The sequence below is a fragment of the Lissotriton vulgaris genome, chromosome 5 (genome assembly GCF_964263255.1).
Source record: "Lissotriton vulgaris chromosome 5, aLisVul1.2, whole genome shotgun sequence".
NCBI classification, from domain to species: domain Eukaryota; kingdom Metazoa; phylum Chordata; class Amphibia; order Caudata; family Salamandridae; genus Lissotriton; species Lissotriton vulgaris.
In genome coordinates this window covers 1,501,660,562-1,501,679,039 of record NC_141693.1, presented here as the reverse complement: position 1 = coordinate 1,501,679,039, position 18,478 = coordinate 1,501,660,562, and the positions used below count along the sequence as shown (strand labels likewise).

General features: G+C 41.1%; 1 protein-coding gene across 2 annotated transcripts in view; it reads left to right on the top strand.

Moving 5' to 3' along the window:
- Positions 1 to 18,478, top strand: part of LOC147712856 (acidic mammalian chitinase-like) — a 147,744-nt gene that overhangs the window by 109,267 nt on the left and 19,999 nt on the right. The window lies entirely within an intron of this gene.

Genomic DNA, 18,478 nt, shown 5'->3' with positions numbered 1-18,478 from the left:
TTCATTAATAATGATTATAAAATGACGAATTGAAACTTCTATGTGTGCTGCATCAAGCAGCACACATAGAAGTTACAAATCGCCATTACTGATTATTTATGTTCAGGAAGGGACACCTTCCTGCACATGAACAATTATTCCCGCAATGCAGGCACCCTTGCACTTTGGTGCAAAGGTGCATACATTGGTACTAGGCAGCTAAAGTTAGTGCTAGCACTAGGGGATGCGCAAGGGTGCGTTGCATTCTTGTAACTATGGTGCATCCCTGTGTTTGGAAAATGTCAGAGTGCAGAGTTAGCAATCTTAGCTTAATGCCGCACTCTGACAATTTCTTCGTAAATATGCCGCAGAGTTTCCCTTTTCCTTCTTTGATGATGTGCAACCACAGCTCAGGCACTCAGCACTGGAAGAAATAATTAATTAGATATCAGTCGACTGGGCTGGGATTTATGGGGTCGATTATGATGGCGGACGGACAAAGTCCATCCGCCATCCTGTCTGGGGCAGGGACCGTCTGCCACAAGGGCGGAGGTACCATGCCCGAATTAGGTTGCACCCGCCGCAGTGGCAGGTGCATCCCGCATTTTTAACATTGTGGCCGACGGTGCTTAAAGCACCGTCCGCCACAATGTCAAAAATGCATGTTGTGCGTTTCACAGCACAACATGACAGGCAAGGCACGGTGCCTGCCATATTGTACTGTGAAACGCAGGGGGGACCATAGGTACCCCTCATGTGCACCCCCAACCCCCCTTCACCTTGGGGGACCGCAACGGGTCCCCAAAGCAAAGCCCGTATGCCTTTCCGTGGCAGCATTGCCGCCATGGAAAGGCATCTGCATCTGGCCATCCTAATATGGCTGGCGGTGTCTGATAGACACAGCCACCATATTAGACCTTTTCCGCCGCGTTCGCCTTCCCCCCTGCCATTTTAATATGGCGGGGGGAAAATAGATGGCGGACGGGCAAAGATGGCGGACGGATCGCCACCGCCTGATGGCGGTGGCGATCAGTCCGCCATCCTAATTGACCCCTATGTTTAGAGCATAAGTTTTATACCATAATAGGTTTGTTTATGTCTAATGCATTTGCTTTCATGATTGACGGCTCAACTGTGTTTATATTTGTAATACTCACCTGTTACAACAAGTCTCTTTTCTCAATTAAAATATAGCAATCATTGGCCAGTACCAATTTGTTTATAAAAGTATCACCTGTATTCGACTTCATGACACTTACTCTTACTTTCTACTCTCCTGTTTGCCCAGCTCTTTGGGACTAGCCTTCTCTGGAGGCGGTACTGATATAACTAGAAAACGCTTTTCTTTATGAATTTGTGTGAGCAGCCCCCAGCATTCCTCTGCAGCCAACCCCTTAAGGATTGTGTGAAGTTGAAAAGCTTTTTTTTTTGTGGTCTGTGTGTATTTTTGCAAAAAGCTATGAAAATACTGGATAGTTCTGCATTTCAATGCGATTTGGCATTTTGCATGAAAATCTGAATCCTTTCGATCATGTTGAACATGACTGCGATTTGCCTATGTCGAATGACTTGTGAGAAAAATCTAAGGACGGTATCCACTAGTGTACAAAATTCTTTCAAGTCACCATCAGGAAAAAGGTATAATGCTGCCTAACATCCAGCGATTGAAGACTGGCAATTGGTAAATCCCACATACAGTTTGAAGGCAAATAATGGGGAATTATCCAAAAGCTTCCTTTGCATTTTTTAACACCTATGATGCATGATGCTGTGACTGGCTTCTGCACTGGGGAGGAGGGGGGGGGGGGGTGATTGGCTCTTCCTCTTTCTCCTTTTCTTTTGAAAGGCCATTCAGTTTATTCCACTTATTCAAGTAGTGCCTAAGATGTAGTATGCTTGCTTCAGCAGCTGAATCATGCAAAGCCATGGTTTCAGGACTCTCCTGCCTTCATCTATTGAGATCCTGCAATGTTTGTGCTACAGTTCATTCAAGGTTGCAGAGAAGTCCTGTCTGTGACCAAGCAGGCACCAGAATAACATCAGATACTGCTACACCATGAAGCCAGTTGCTTTCCAGCTCTCTGGTTTTCTTCCTAAATCTATGACGAAGTGGTCGGCATCATTCACATTCTGAATGCTTGGAAGCAAACAACCATCTTAGTGACTTTCAATTTGGCTTCAGGCCTCATAGGGGCCCCCAAAAGGGGATCTTGAATGTCATCTTGAAAATCGTAAGAATCTCGAAAATCCGAAAGTAACTCCTAACTGCTAGAGGCATGATAACAGCTGTTTATTGATCCTCTTAGATTTGCCCACCACCTGTGCCACTGTGGGCCACAAGAATCTTCTTTTATGTCTGTCGTCCACTTTTAGGCTCAGAGGTGCTGTATTCCGATGACTCAGAGCACATCCAGACAATCATGCCGCTCAGGTGAAACTTAGTTCATTCTCACCAAAAATCATCACTTCTTCCCATCGCATCATGCAAGGATCATCCCTCTCCCTGTATCTCCAATGCTTCCATTACCCCTTTAGCAGAAATGCTCAACAGCTTCAAAAGCGACAGGGTATAGGGTCAAGGTCATGGATATAGAGAGAGGTTAAGGATACGGGGTCAGTTTAAGATAAATGCTAAAGGGGAATATGTTTCTAATTATGTATAGAACTATGTTTTTGGGGTTATAGGACTTAGGGTATGTGGTTAAGAAACTATGATTGAGGGTGTATGTGTTTAGCTGTAGGTGTAAGTTTAAGGATGCAGCATTAAAGGTTTCAGGTGGAGGTTGAAGAAGTAGAGGAAAGATTTAATTACTATGATCACATTTAGTGTCACTGGTGGAAATGCGTTTAAGGTCTGTGCCTCATTACCCTGGGCTTCATTTCCAAACAGCGGCTTCCTTCATAGAAGTCATGGTATGGAGGCAGGCAGTACAGTTATCCAGAGTGCCTACCATTACCTAACAGCTTGCCTGCACACTGGTCGCAGTATTAAAGTGAACCTGTTTCACCTTCTCGGAGGCCAACATTTACCTCAGATTCAAATCAACAAACTGTATTAAAAATCCAACCAGTGATAACAGACCCCTTGTGAAGGTAAAACATATTGTGGCGGTACATTTATATTGTTGTGTGAATTCAATAAGGACTAGCCTCTTTGTGAATTTGCATAGACTCAAGACTGTAGGACAGAGTACAAACCCTTTTGTTTGTTCATGAAGCCCTCACCCACCAACCTGGTTGGTGGCATGCTTCATCATCGGGCCCACCCAGTGACATCGAGTGTTAGCATTAAAAAAAGGCTGTTGGATGTTATAGGAGTGTTAATTGGGGTCTCCTACATCTAGGTGTGGTTTAATGCTAACAGGGACCCAGTTAATAAAATATAATTTACCCTCGGGTACTGGGATCCCTGTATAGCTTTTAAACGTTCACCTTCATGTCACTACACTGCACACTCAGAAAAAATACCTGCTCTGTTGTATTCAGGCGTCGAAGCACACCTGGGACACACTCAGCTGTCACTGGGTGGGCCCGATGATGAAGCATGCCACCAACCAGGTTGGTGGGTGAGGGCTTCATGAACAAACAAAAGGGTTTGTACCCTGTTTTACGGTCTTGAGTCTATGCAAATTCACAAATAGGCTAGTCCTTATTCATTTCACATATAAAACCCTGGGGATACGGACTAGCTACCTAGTCCTCTCTCTCTCCTTTGATAGTGATATATTTATATTGTTCCCAGGTCCTGCTTTTCCGAGTTGGAGACAAGACCAGATGTAAAATGGCTGCCTGAGGACTAATCTCTGCTTCAAAAAACCCTATTCACTGTAGACAACACGCTTCAAGTAACAAACACTCTTTAGGTGCTTCATCTTTGATGTGATTTATCTGTTGTTTCTCATTTTATGTACTTCTGGACAAAGTGGAAGGTAGAAACAATATGTTAACTTGGTAAGCTGGAAATAGAATTTTGTTACCAAAGTTCTACCAGGGGAAGGTTTCAAATCTGGGGAAGATCCCTTACAGAAGAACATGTTGCTCTTCCCTTCCACATAAATAGTTTTGAATAAATACAAGACTTGAATTTTCACAACCAAAGTCCTACCAGCCAATTCTACAGAACCACTTGAACAGGTTTCAGAAAATATTTTGGGGCCTATTAGTAGTACTCCTGTAGAACTCCTTTACGAACCCTCATATAGTTTTGTAAATTGGACTAAAACAACTAAAATGGGCATAAAAAGGAATATTTATGAATGTTTGCATGCAATTGGTACTCATTGAAAGGACTGTGCCCTATTTGCACATTTACTAATGGGGAGTTATGTTTTTTTTTAAACTATTTATAAAACACGCTTAGACCCGACGGTGCATTTGACACTGTTAATCCAAGAAGATCAGTCATTATGTTTAACAACTACAGCACTTGAATGGAAGAAAATAGCCACGTTTTTAGCCTCTTTCTAGTTCCGATACTCTGCGGCGGCTACAGAGTGAACTCGGCTTCTGTGTGTAGTGCCTGGGAACTTAGGGGCTCTCAACATCTGTGCAGTTGAAGACCGCAAGCTTGATTTTGTTCATAGAGATTCATTGTTTGTGAGAGAGGGTGTCTGCTTTCCTGGCAGCTGAGGTAAGGCTGATAAGGCTGGAGATATAGAATCAGACTATCTGCGTTTGCAATCAATTCTATCTGTGGCATACAGAACCATTTGGAGCTTTTTAATGGACTTTGCAGGCTTGTCAAGGAATACAGAAGTGCAATGGACTAATCTAGCTGAAATTAAGGCATTTAAGATCTGGACTTTTAGTAAAGTTAGAACTGAGGTAAATAATCCTCTTCAATGTGGAATGCAGGAAAAAGCAAAAGCTCACTACTGAGTTTATTTGGACGCACATAGTTAATTGGATGCCAAACTTGACTTCCAGGTTTCTTACACATTTGGTGGATTTAGGTTTCTCACCTAAGTTGGGAAGGCAGAAAGGTAGTTATTAAACTGGAAAATATTGTGTTAGATCTGTCAACCTTATGGTGGCCTTCCCCCAAACCTTTTGCCTTACTCCTCCTTTTTGGCTGATCTTGTTTCTGTTGCTCTTAGAACTCTGCACAATTTACTATTCCCACTCCAGACAATGAAACGGTAGGGACAATGTTGGATTGCGGAAGGTTACATTTACTATTCCAACTCCAGACCTTATAACAGTAGGGAAAGTATTGGATTGTGGAGGGGTAAAATGTACAATTCTCACTCCAGTCAGTGCAGCAGTAGTGAAAGCGTTTTATTGCGGATGAGTTAATTTACTATTCCCAAACCACTCACTGCAACAATAGGGAAAGCGTTTGATTGTGGAAGGGCTACATTTACAATTCCTACTGCAGTCAGTACAAAAGTAAGGAAAGTTTTGAACAGTACTGAAACTTGGCTACAGAGCACGCTTCTACAGATGTGGCAATTGCTTTCTCACCCCAATATAACATAATGAGACTGGACAGAAAGAAGAAAAAAGGAGGAGGCTTACTCAAAGCCACCACTTCTGGTGTGAGCACCACTTCTTTAGAAACTATGAGTGTTGATCAATACGAACTGTGTGTTTTTAGAATAGAGGGTCCTTCTCGGGGAATATGGAAAGGAGCCATAGTATATAGACCTCCGGGCCCTAAAAATGATTTCCCCCATAAGCTACTTGAGGCAATTGCCCCTCACGTATTGGCATCAGATTTCTTCTTCCTAGTAGGCAATTTTAATTATCATGCTGAAATTATATCTAACACGCATACCGACAAGCTAATCACAAATATGAGTACTTTGGGACTTACTCAATTAGTAACAGGTCCTACACATACCACTGGCCATACGCTTGACCTACTGTTTATAAACTCCACAGATATCATAGTAGAACCCTCATCTCCATTGCATTGGTCGGACCATAACCTGTTAAAATTCGCCATTCTAGCTCTCACCATTAAACCTGATTGTAGGAATGAACAAATATGGCGAAGGTCTTGGCATAAAGTCACCGCATCCTCTTTTGAAACTTATTTCTGCCCCATCCAATAAAGTCAAGAGGAAAACATTAGCTATGCTGCAGTTTCCTTCGAGAGAGAAATAACTGAGGCATTAGATAAGATTGCCCCTCTTACCAGAATCAAAATCAACTCCAGAGCCGCCCCCTGGTTCACCGAACATCTTAGGATAGCTAAGCTCTCCTTTAGGACTGTGCAGCAGAAATGGAGGAGAAGTAAGCACCCAGCAGACTGTAAAGACTACAAATGTATCCACCGCAGCTACATGGAGAACATTAGACAAACAAAAAAATTGTTCCTCCTAAATGGAATCGAAAAAGCGGCACACTCAAACAAGAAGCTTTACCAAATACTAAAAGAATTCACGATGCCCCCTGTTCAGATACAAACCCCTATTTCTCAGGATTGGACAGATTCTCTCTCCAAATTCTTCGAAGATAAAATTGTTGCGATTCATAGCACCTTTCTGCCACAAGAAAATATAAGCTTTTCTGGAAATGACTCAGCTGTGTTATCTGGCCCTCCTCATGTCCTAGACAAATTCTCCTACTGTAACTCAGAGGAAGTGGGAAAAGCCATGTCAAAAATTAAGTCGGGTTCATCTACTGATACAGTACCATTGAGATTCCTTTCAATCATCGCTCCAGTGCTGTTGGATGATTTCACCGACCTATTTAACAGGTCATTTTCGCAATCGGAGTTCCCTAAGATTTGGAAAGCCGCCAGAGTCAGGCCAATTTTCAAAAAATCAACGCAGATCTCAAACTAGCTTCCAATTATCGTCCCATTTCACTTCTTCCTTATTTTGGGAAGATGCTTGAATCAATGGTCAATCAACAACTTGTCAACCATATCGAGAGTCATGGAGTACTGGACCCTTCACAGTCGGGCTTCAGGGCCGCCCATAGTACAGAGACAGCTTTGGTTGAAATGACAGATAACATCAAGTTGACTTAGACAATGGGCAGTCATCTATCCTCATTCTGCTGGACCTATCAGCAGCCTTTGACACCATCTCCCACAGCATTCTCGAACTTCGGCTGTGTGTTTCAGAGGGGAGGCCCTGAAGTGGCTGAGAAGCTATTTAATAGATCGAGGCACGACGGTCCAGATTGCCAATACCATCTCATGTAGCAGACTGGTAAGGATGAGAGTTCTGCAGGGCTCCATCCTGAGCCCAACACTCTAATTTTTACGTGACCCGCTTGCGAGGGTGATCAGATCTTACGGCTTTGATGTTGTATCATATGCCGATGATACTCAGATCCTGATCACCCTAGGACCAGACCCTATTGAAACAAAGTCACTTTTCAAAGAGTGTATGTCCCATGTTGACAGATGGATGAGCACAAACCATCTGCAGCTAAATGGAGGGAAAAATGAGATTGTACTGTTTGGCAAGGCTCAAGTGCATCGGTCAGATGACTGGTGGCCTCCAAATCTTGGCTCATGTCCCACTCCAAACCAGATGTTTCTGTTTTGGAATCATGTGTAACTTACGCGAAGTTTTCAAATGGATTCCAATGGAAGCCATTAGTCCAGGGTTAGGTCATAAATTGCATGGACTATGGAAATGCCCTGCCGTCCTCAATAAATGAGGACCTTTTGTCTAGGCTTCTGATTCTTTAAAACACTGGGCTAGGCTGGTACTCAACCTTCCACCAAGATCTCCTTTGGCCCCTAACCTGAGACTTCTTCACGTGCTTCCTGTGAGGAAGAGAATACGTTTTAAGACCCTTTGTCTAACACCTAAAAGTATGTATGGGAGAGGGCCAGGTTACTGGGTAAATAAGCTAACCTGGTACCAGCCTCGCAGGATTTTGGGATCTAGTAATGAACGACTTCTCACACCCCTCAGAATGCGTACGACTAGAAATGCAGGAAGGTCCTTTTCTTTCTGTGCATCAGCTCTTTTGAACAAACTACCTTTATATTTATGCACCATCACTGACCATAACTGTTTTCGTATGACTCTAAAGACTTGACTGTTCGATAACTAACTGATTTCCTTACCTGAGTCGACCCAGGAGTTTTGCCTGAGACCTTTGCGTGATTTGTGTGCTAAACAAATGCCCCTGATTACGGAGGAGTAAAATGTATTATTAACTCTCCAGTATATGCAACAGTAGGGAAAGTGTTAGACTCCGGAGGGGTTACATTTACTATTCCCACTCCAGTCACTGAAACAGTAGGGACAGTGTTTGATTACGGAGGAGTAACATTTACTATTCCCACTCCATTCAGTAAAAGAGTAAGGAAAATGTTGGATGGGAAAGGGGTAACATTTAGTATACCCACTGCACCCTGTGCAACATTGGAAACAAAGATATACCCTTCAACAAAATAAAATAAATTTAAAACTATAATTATTAACTAAAAATATAAATATGTAAGTATTAGAAATCTGTTTTTAAATAAACATATTAAATAATTATAACTATGTTCAATACATATCATCAAGTAATCCATGTATTATTCTACAAAAAATACCACTGTAACAACAACAAATAAATCCAATCGTATTTAAATTTAAACTGCACAACCCAATTATCACATTGAATAGTTTAAAAAGCATACTTTTTTCTATTTTCAAATGTTATTTCTAAAATACCTTTCCAAACTATACTTATACAAACATCACAATACAGATTAAAACACTATATAAAATGTATATTATTTACACATTTCACATATTTAAACATCTATTACAATATTATTAATATGTAGTTATTAAAATAAATTATATTTGATTACCTTACCACCTTTTATCCATACAAAACAAATAGCCACACCTAATATATAAATTAAACAAATATTAATTGCATATTTTAAAATCTTTTTTATCAATTAAAAAAATTAACTAATAATTAACTAATAATAAATTAAACTTATTTAATAAATACCTCACAACTAATATACATTTTAACCCCTTCGCTGCTGCCACGATTTTCTCGCTGTGCATTAAACAAAAGAACAGGGCGGGGCCGTGACGAACCCCAGCAGTCATCAGCACACGCCCACCGCGGGCGTGACGGCTGGGGGTTCGTCACCAGCATGGGAGGGGTTAAACAATTTCTTAATTACATATTTAACGTAAATATTTATCTTGTAAATAATTATTAAAAACTACAATTATTTTTTAAATAATGTAATTAATTTCCCACCCACCCTTCATCCATACAAAAAAAACAACTCAGTCGGTAAAAACCACCCCATACCTCTAAAAACCCGCACCTGAAACGTAACTTTACAAAAAATTAAGCAATTAATTATTTATCAATTAAGTCAATATTAATAAAACATGTATTTTTATTAATTACTTCCCACCATATACCCCTACAGAATCCAAAGCCCACAATGTCACATAAAGAAATTACACAATTAAAATAATTAATTATTGCTATTTTTTCATTAAGATTTTATTAATGACATAACAATCTTCACTTAGAGATTGTTGTGATACATCCATTGTAGTTTGAAAGAGATACATTCTGTAACATAAGCAACAACACAATCCGGCATTATATTTTATTAATTCGTCTTTGTGACATTTCAAGTTCTACAGTTGGCGATGTGCATAGTTGCCCTCGGTAGGCATTCCAGGCCCCCAACTTTTTGTCCCGTTTTTAGGGCATCCTCAAATTTAGTAGACTTCTTTTTCGGCCACCATACATCTATCCATTTCCGACACCCATCCAATTAGCAACAGCTTGTCTGCGGCCTCCCATTTCATAGCAACATAATTAATTATTAATTACATCATAAATATTCATTTAAAATTAATCATTAATTAACTATAATTAATTTACTTCCCACCCTGTACCCCTTTAAACCTCACATCCTGCTACATACTAAAAATCGCTAAAATGTATTTAACTTAATCAAATAACAACTAAAAATGTAATAACTATATTAAAAACATAAATAATAATTATACAAAACATTTAGAACATATGCATTTAAAATATATACTAAAATACATAACAATAATTTAAAAACGATGTAAACTACTATATTTTTGTAAAACAAAGGAAGGATTTTGATATTTTCAAAATCGGTATTACTTACATTAAAATTGATGTTCTTGACAATGATATTCTTGCAGATGATATTTCTATATCGCAATATTTTGGTATGACGATATTTTTAGTTCAATATTTTGTCTAACTACCGTCTTGGAGGTCAGTTGAGTCCAATTCTGCTGCATTTTCCTCGCCCAGCAAATGTCTCAGATCATCTACTACAACAGATAGAACTGACTTGGTGCAATACTCGTGATAAAAGTCAATTTGCTAGACTTCTAACAGATGTACTTTTCAAATTAGTTAGATAACTAATTACTATTGTTTCTATTAGATTAACAGTGAAAGGTAAAAAGGTGATGGTTCAGTAGCTATCCACCTTAGTGTTTTGCAGGGATTCCTTTTTGGTGTTAAACAAGACCTTTTTTTTTTTTTTTTTTTGTTTAAGAGATTTTTATTAGCATTTTAGATTAAATACAATACATATGTTATACAAGAAAATTGGAACAATGAAATAAGGAAGAGAGGAAGAAAAACATATGAGCAATAGGAACAAAGAAAGAAATGAGCATATAGAGAACAGAAAAGGAAAAAAGGGAAAAACCAAGAGTATGGGAAAGAAGAAAGAATGAAAAGAAAGCAAGTACAGAAAAAGGGAAGAAAAGGGAGAGAAAAGAGAAGGGGAATACTGAGCATCAGTCAAGGATGAGATTTGGAGAAAAGATAAGCGGTAAAGGGGAGCCAAAGGAGATCAGATTTAATTTTAAGGGGAATGGAATAGGACGAAGCGATAGCGATTCTATGTTCATCACAAACAAAATTCCACCAGGTGTGTATAGAAATTTTAGAATTATCTTTCCAACACAATAGGATAACTTTAAATGCAAGAGAAATAAACAAATCCAACAATCTATCAGAAGAAGAGATAATATCTACATCAGACGATAATGATCCTAGAAAAATAGCCTGTAAAGTGAACTGGGCAGAACAATCAAAGATTAACATACAGGTTTTCCAAACTTCTTTCCAAAATGATGAAACATGAAAACACTCAAACAATAAATGTTTAAGTGACCCAGTTTCACTAGCACAGGACCAGCATATTGGAGATGATGTTGGGGAGAACTTATGAACAGTTACAGGAGTGATAATAACTCTATGATAAATGAACAACAACAATTGGGTAATGCGGGCAGCAGGAGATATCTTAAACAATTTGGACCATAAATGTTCCCATAACAGGACAGAGAGAGACATATTAAGGTCCGTTTCCCATGCAATCTCAACAGGTGATTTAGAACGATCTGAACTAGGTGACAGTAATAATGAATAAACAAGGGCAGCCTTAGGTTGTTGAGAGGAAAATAAGGAATAAAGGGAAGAGGTAGGAACACAAGATGGGGAGTCAACAGGAATGGAAAGGGAAGCTAAGTGCGACTGAATTGCAGATGTAATAATGTTATATTAAGAAAGATAAGACAAAGGTAAATTAAATAACAGTTGCAGGTTTGAAAAAGGAATGAGAGAATCATTATCAAAAAACTGATGAACAAATACAATATTCTTCTCTTTCTAATGCTTAAAGTAAAATGATTTACCCTTGTAACGAAGAAATTTGTTATACCATACAACAGATAATAAAAAACATTGCAACGTGGAAAGATTAGTGGAGAAAACATTATGTAATACACTTCGGGAGTATTTCAAGATAGGGTATTTAGTCAGAAATGAACAGTTTGACATAAAAACAACATGTTGAAATGAAAAATCTTTCAGGAAAGAGCGTTCCAGAAGAACCCATGTAGGTACAGGAGTGTCATCAAAATTATATGCTAAAGAAAAGGCTTGTTTGATCAGGAAAGCAGAGTGGTACATTTTAAAGTTAGGAAATCGAACTCCACCTTCAGATTTAGGGCGAATCGGCTTCTGTAGTGCTATTCGGGGATGTTTGTCATTCCAAAAAAATTTAGTACTTAAAGAGTTTAAGCGAGAGAAATATGAAAGGGGAATTTTGAAGGGAAGCATAGACACCGTATAAAGAACATGAGGGCTAATCATCATTTTAATTGTGTCCAATCTACCCCACCAGGAAAGAAATAATGGGGACCATATTTGAAGAAGGGAGGTAATTTTCTTTATAAGAGAGTCAAACGTAAATTTAAGGGTATCTTTTAGGGAGGGAGCAAACCAGATGCCAAGGTATTTAATTTTTGAGGGGCACCAAGCAAAATCAGTATCGTTAAACATGTATTGGTAGCAAAGTGGATTAAGAGGAAGGACTTCCGTTTTGGATAAGTTCAATTTATATCCCGAAATAGAGGAATACAAACGTACCTCATCCATGAATGGCAGGAGGGAGGTTTCAGGATTGGACATATATATTAGTACATCATCAGCATAAGCGGCCAATTTAGTTTCAGTAGAGGCCAATGTCAAACCAGTGATGTTAGGATTTGAATGAATTCTTTCTAAGAAGGGCTCAAGACAGAGAATAAACAGCAGGGGAGAAAGAGGACATCCCTGACGAGTGCCTCTAGACAAGGAGAATGATTTGGAAAAGTGGTTATTGACAAAAAGACTAGCACGTGGGGAGGAATAAAGAAGTTTAATCATAGAAATAAGAGAAGGGCCAAAACCAAACCAGCGTAGGGTATGAATGAGATATTGCCAGTTGATGCGATCAAACGCTTTCTCAGCATCTAAGGATAGAGCAGCTAAAGGGACTTTAAGATGTTTGCTGTGAGCAATGACATTAGAGAATACACGAGCATTGTCCGCAGCAAGTCTACCCTTTACAAAACCCACCTGGTCTGTCTTGATAAGACGGGGGATAAGGGAATCAAGACGGGAAGCAAGTATTTTAGCAAAAATTTTGCAATCATAGTTTATCAGGGATATAGGACGATAATTTTTGCATTGGGTGTGATCTTTATCAGGTTTCGGAATGAGGATAATTAATGCTTCCAAAAAGGACCCAGAAGCTTTCGCATTACCAATAAAAGAGTTAAAAAGTTGTAGAAGTTTAGGGGCAAAAAAGGTTTGAAACGAAGAATAAAATTCCACAGGAAGGCCATCTGGACCAGGAGCCTTCGAGCGCTTGAGGGATTGAATGGCTCGGGTAACCTCTTGAAGTGAAATTTCCTCTTCTAAGGTCGCAAATTTATCTGGTAGGGATGGGGGAGGGGGAAGACCCTCAAAAAAGGAGGATAAGTTTACATCAGAGGGGTGGGTGTCATCAGTATATAGGGAGTAATAGTAGGAGTGGAAGACATCAGCAATATCTTCATCAGCTTTAACCAATTTGTTTAGAGAATCATTAAAGATGGAACCAATATTTTTACGTTCAGATTTGCTTTTTAAATAGTTTGCTAACATCTTCCCGGCTTTATTTTGGCCACCATGAAATTTGGATTTAATTTTGAGGAGGGTATTACAAGCTTCATTGGTAATAATTTTGTTAAGGTCCGTTTTAGCTAAGATCAAATCATGAAGAGAGGAGGAGGATTTAGAAGAGAAATATAAATGTTCGAGGTTCTTAATCGTACAAAGTTGGTTGTCGTACTTTTCCCTATTGAGTTTCTTCTTTTTAGCAACATATGAGATGGTAAATGCTCGAAATGCGGCTTCAAACGCATCCCAATTGTTGGGAATGGAAGTATCAGAGGGACCATTAAATGTAAAAAAATTCAGTAGAAAATTCCGCACTTTCCTTTAGAAAAATTTCATCAGAGAGAACGAAGGTGTTAAACTTCCAGCGACTAAATTTAGAGGGTATCAGGGACAGATCAAGTGAGGTAGAGACAGGGGCATGGTCAGAAATAAAAATGGATCCAATGGTAGATTTGTGAATGGAGGGGAGTAAGGATTTACTAATCATAATGTAATCAATTCTAGAGCGGGTGTGGTGAACAGAGGAGAAAAAGGTATATTCCAACACATCTGGGTTACATAATTTCCAAGAATCATATAATGGACGTGAGGCAATGGCAGATTGGAAACTTTTGTGGGATTTGTCCGGTTGAAATTTACTGGAGGATAATCTGTCCGAAAATGGGTCCAACCATTGGTTAAAATCACCAGCAATGATAAAATCAGGACAGTCTATGGAAGAAATCGGGTTTTTAATAGCAGTCCAAAACTTAGGGTCAGGACGTACTGGACCATAAATATTGAGCAAAACCATTGTCTTCTTATGGATAACAACCTTAGCCATTGCCCAACGTCCTTCATTATCATGTTGAGAGGATATAATCTGTACATTCAAAGCCTTATGAAATAGAATAACAACCCCTCCTTTTTTAAGACACGCTGGAGAAAATACAACTTGACCCACCCACTGTCTCTTCAATTTGATTGATTCAACATCGGAACAATGCGTTTCCTGAAGAAAAACAACTTGAGAACCAATTTTGGATAGATGAGACAATACCTTTTGACGCTTGACAGGGTGACCAAGACCTCGGACATTCCAGGAGACAAAATTACACACCATTGAGGAGAGGGGTGATGGACGACACGTGAAGAAGACACATGGCAAGGGAAGCACTACAAAAAAGGAAATAACAATGACATAAAATACGAATAAGGGCAATTCTTGAAATACTCAGAGCGCACATTAAAAACGTGGTCAGAAGGACAAACGACATTGCAAAGGGAAAGATTCGAAGAAGAAATTGCAAAGGAGAAGAAAGGAATGGAACAATGAAGAAAAGGAAAAGAAATGTAGGAAGAGGAAAGGGGGAAAAAATAAAAAAAGGGAAAGCTAAAAAAGAGACAAGAAAAAAGATAGAGAAAAGTAAACAGATCAAGGCACAGACGCCTGGTCGGAAAGTAAGCGAGAAACAGAAGCATTAGGGGCAGGGATACGCCTGGCAGCTGAAACGTCCCCATGAGCAACCGAGAAAGAGGACATAAGTATACGGTGAGGAAAAAAGTGTAAGAGCGGAAAGTAGAGGAATAAAAAAGTACAGATGAATGAGAAGAAACAAACAAAGAAACAGTAGGTAAGAACGCATTAACAGTGGGAGAAAGACAGGAAGCGACATGTTAGAATTTCAAGAGTAGACACAAGAAGAAGGATTAAGGCACAGTTTCCATTGTCGATGGAGAAGCACTTTGGAGATATGCATGGAGCTTTTGAGGATCATCAAATGAGCGGGTTCGGCCGTTATGAGTAATCTTGCAGAAACAAGGGTGCAGAATGCCATATTGGATGTGAAGTTGTCGCATCAGAGGTCGAAGATTCAAGAATTCTTTATGTCTAGCATTAGTTCCAGTCGAGAGGTCTTGGGATATGAAAATGTTGTGACCAGACCACTGGAGACGTCGTTTTAGTCTTGCAGCACGCAACACAGCCATCAGCTCTGTGAATTCCAAAAAAAGCATAATAATGCCACGCGGTCTGTTAGATGCAGAGTTCAAGCGGCCAAGTCGGTGGGCTCTTTGAATGTTCAGAGGAGATGACGTAGGTTGGAGGTCCAGAAGTTCTTGTAGAAATTTTTGTAAAAAAGACACCATGTCGGAACCTTCCAAATTTTCCGGCACACCATAAACGCGTAGGTTATTCCTTCTATTGCGATTTTCCAAATCCTCTGTATGCAGCTTAAGTTTGTGGATTTTTTGCTCCAAGAGAGGAATTTTATTCGAAACATCTTGAATGTCGCTAACCCTTTGCTCCAAGTTCAAAACCTTGCCTTCCATAAGTACCCAGCGGTCTTCAATCTTTTTGAGCCTGTCATTAGTCGCACTCATAAAGGGTTGGAGGCCGCGAACCTCCTCAAGAATCGAGTCGAGGACAGGATTAGAGGAAGACTTGATGGGAGAAGGCGGGTCATTTTTAGGCCGCTTAGGTTTGGTACCAGTCTGAGACAACTTGGAGTCATAAGCCATGATGATAATGTGAGCCAGCAAACGCTGCCAGAGATACTCCGTCAGAAAGATATTGCACCAGAGGAGCTATCACTGAGAGGAAACACCGACAGTAAGTCAGGTGTAAACAAATTGCAGAACGCTGAGAAAGGATAGCACTGGGGTATGTGGAAAAATGACACCAGGCGCAGTGTTAAAGTACACAAAAACAAGTGACCATCCTCATAAATACCACTGAAAATGCGCAGAGCATACGAAAAGTAGAGTGATGAGGTAAAAATAACAATCCTCGCTGTATATTTGATAGGAGAGACAAAATCCAGTCAATTGAAGCATTAGGAAAATGGCGTCATGGTTTGGTTATAGAGACAGCATAGAGTCATTTGCACGCATGGAACAAGGGCATAAAAATGGCCAGGAGCAACCAAAATGACGCCATAGTGGTGAAGATTATGAGCTAAGCAGTGGAATAATGCCCAACATATAGAAAAAGCTTAAAGCAGCTAACGAACCGACGACACGGGCTCAGCGCACAAAATGCCGGCCTCCCGCGTCGCGTCTGAAGAGAAAGTTACTGCTTGTCATTTAGAGCCTTCGCCGCTTGGAAATCCGTTCTGCCGGTAACATGCTGGTCGTGGAGCCTTCCGCCGACAGTAGACCTGTTTCGAAGACCAAAGCAGCAGAATACAGCGCTCTCACAGCATTTGATAAGGAGTCCAACACGGAGCACACGGGAAGAGCGTCTTCACTGCTCGGCGCGCAAACCACGCCCCCCAAGACCTTTTGTTTTAAACCTCTTAAAAAATACATATTTACGTTCATCCACAGAGTGATTGCAACCAGCCGTCTTCATCAATTGGTCAGTTAGTGTTACTCACCTTTTCTTCCGCCCACTCCTCATCCAATGGATGCCTTCAGTGTGAGTGATGGCATTTTGCCTGATTACATTTGAGTGCATGGAGCAGCACCGACAAGTTGCACCCTCAGATCTCTGTCCCCCGCAGGTCCTTCACCCAATGGCTAAAGCCATCTTGCCCATCTTGTGCCACTTTTAAATAGCAACTTTGGGGCAGATTTGCAAGAAAGTGACACATCTGTAGAGATGAGTCACTTTCCCTGCGCCAAACTGAGAAATGCTTGGGCCACCATGGATGCGCCGTATTTACAATAATGTGCACCGTGGCACAAGGATTGACAGATGCGTCATAAATTTTGATGCATCTGGTGGCGCAAAAGTCACACATTGCTGGAATTGTGTTGCAAGCATGACCCAACTCCAGCAATAATTGTTGATGCCTATCCTCATTGTGCTGAGTCACTCCTTACACCTGTTTCTGCAGGCGTAAGGTGTTGACGCAGTGGTGTCCTAGAAGTGGCGCAGTGAAATCTTGTAGATTTCACGGTGTCACTTTTTCAAGGTTTTCCTGCGTGGGAACACCCACGCTGCATACAGTTTACCTGATGCAGGTATAATGAGACACATGGCTTTACAACGTGATGCATCTCCCTAGATGTGTCGCGTTGTAAATGGGACGCATTTGTAACCTGCTGCTGCGTCACAAAAAGTGACACAACAGCAGCGCAAAAATGACTCAAGGGGCTTCTAAATCTGCCCCTTAGTCTCTGGTCAGTTTCCTCTCACATGGAAAAAAGTATCCATCTTGCTTCTTTTGAAAAACTTTCACATGACCCTCTTTAAGTCATTTGCAACAGGCTGATTTCTTGCTTACTGCTACCAGCTAAGATTCTTAAAAAAGCCATGAACCAGGAGATCGTTACCTTTCTCTAATCTAGTAACATCCGCGATCCCTCACAGCCCGAGGGACAGCCAGGTCTTGAGCTTCTTCCTGAAGGAGAGGTGGTCTTGGGTCAGGCGCAGGTCGGCCGGGAGGGAGTTCCAGGTCTTGGCGGCCAGGTAGGAGAAGGACCTTCCTCCTGCAGTGGCTCTACGGATGCGTGGGACGGTGGCGAGGGCGTGGCTGGCAGATCGGAGGTGGCGTTTGGGAGCGTAGAAGTTGATGCGGTTGTTGAGGTAGCTCGGGCCTTGATCGTGGAGAGCTTTGTGTGCGTGGGTAAGGAGGCGGAAGGTGATTCTCTTGTTGACCGGGAGCCAGTGCAGGTCTCTTAGGTGTCCGGAGATGTGGCTGTGTCGTGGGATGTCGAGGATGAGTCTGGCTGAGGCGTTCTGGATGCGCTGGAGTCTCTTCTGGATCTTGGCGGTGGTTCCGGCGTAGAGTGCGTTGCCGTAGTCCAGTCGGCTGGTGACGAGGGCCTGGGTGACGGTCTTCCTGGTCTCCGTGGGGATCCACCAGAAGATCTTCCGAAGCATGCACAGGATGTTGAAGCACGACGAGGAGACGGCGTTGACTTGCCTGGTCATGGAGAGGGAGAAGTCCAGGATGAAGCCCAGGTTGCGTGCGTGGTTCATTGGTTTGGATGCGGAGCCCAGTGCGGGGGGCCACCAGGAGTCGTCCCAGGCGGAGGGCCAGGAGCCCAGGATGAGGACCTCCGTCTTATCTGAGTTCAGTTTCAGGCGGCTCGTCGTCATCCACTCGGCTACCTCTTTCATCCCTTAGTGCAGGTTGGC